The sequence below is a fragment of the Myotis davidii genome, unplaced genomic scaffold (assembly GCF_000327345.1).
Source record: "Myotis davidii unplaced genomic scaffold, ASM32734v1 scaffold425, whole genome shotgun sequence".
Lineage (NCBI taxonomy): Eukaryota > Metazoa > Chordata > Mammalia > Chiroptera > Vespertilionidae > Myotis > Myotis davidii.
The window spans coordinates 1,156,118-1,157,020 of NW_006296413.1; the positions used below are offsets into that span (position 1 = coordinate 1,156,118).

A 903-nucleotide genomic window follows, 5' to 3' on the forward strand; every position below is an offset into this window, starting at 1 on the left:
GCCTGGGCCAGGGTCCCAGCAAATGGGGTGTGGGGCCGGGCGGCTGGGCGCCACGCTCGCAGCGCCTGCGAGACACAAAGGTGGCGTCCCAGGCTGCCGCCCCGCATTTCCCCAGACGTCATCTTTTCAAAAAATATTTAAAAATATAAAAAAAATACATGGGTACATAAAAAACCCCTGAAAATGACCACCGAGCGGCCCTCTACCCGAGCCGGGGGTCTGGAGCTCGTTGCAGGCTCCGGGGAGATCCCCAGGAATTCAAAATCAGGGTACCCCCCATCCCTGGGCGCGGGCACCGTTTCTCGCAAGGGCACCACGCCGCACTTTCAAAAATTATTTAAAAATACTTGTGGGTTCCTCAGGCGCCCACTGAAAGTCTGAAAATGTGACCCGAGCCTCTGGCTCGCTCCAGACAGATCACCCAAGCGGAGACCCCTGCAGACGGGGGTCAATCCTCAGAGCCTTGGGGGCCACGCGACCTTGCAGCCCGGTGTGCTCGCTGGCTCAGGCTAGCCGTGCAGGGCACCCCGGGACTTGCTGCTTGAACAAAGAGCCCCCCTTCTCGAGTGGGGTCCCCCCAAAATGCCCGTGCTCGGTCCCCGCATCCCTCCAACCAGTTCTTCGCAACCGCGCGGCCCCTAGCCGCGGCTCCAGCGCCTCGCCGGCTGCCCCCCTCCCCCACCCTACCCCCAATTATTAATAAACTTTAGCTTTGCAATAAAAGAACAAAGATGGCGCATAATACTGGCATGAGCGGCCCTTGCATACGTGTCCACGGATATTAATTTAAAAGTCAAATATGTGCCCCCTTCCCCATGAAGCTGGTGGCTCCGCGGCTGGGAGAGGAGGCGCAGCGGGGCTCCGGCGCAGGCGGGGGGCCACAAAGGGGGCCCAGCCTGTAAG

At 60.0% G+C, this 903-nt stretch overlaps 1 protein-coding gene across 2 annotated transcripts in view; it reads right to left on the minus strand.

Moving 5' to 3' along the window:
• Positions 1 to 903, minus strand: part of CCND1 (cyclin D1) — an 11,222-nt gene that overhangs the window by 9,506 nt on the left and 813 nt on the right. The gene's annotated exons all lie outside the window — the stretch shown is intronic.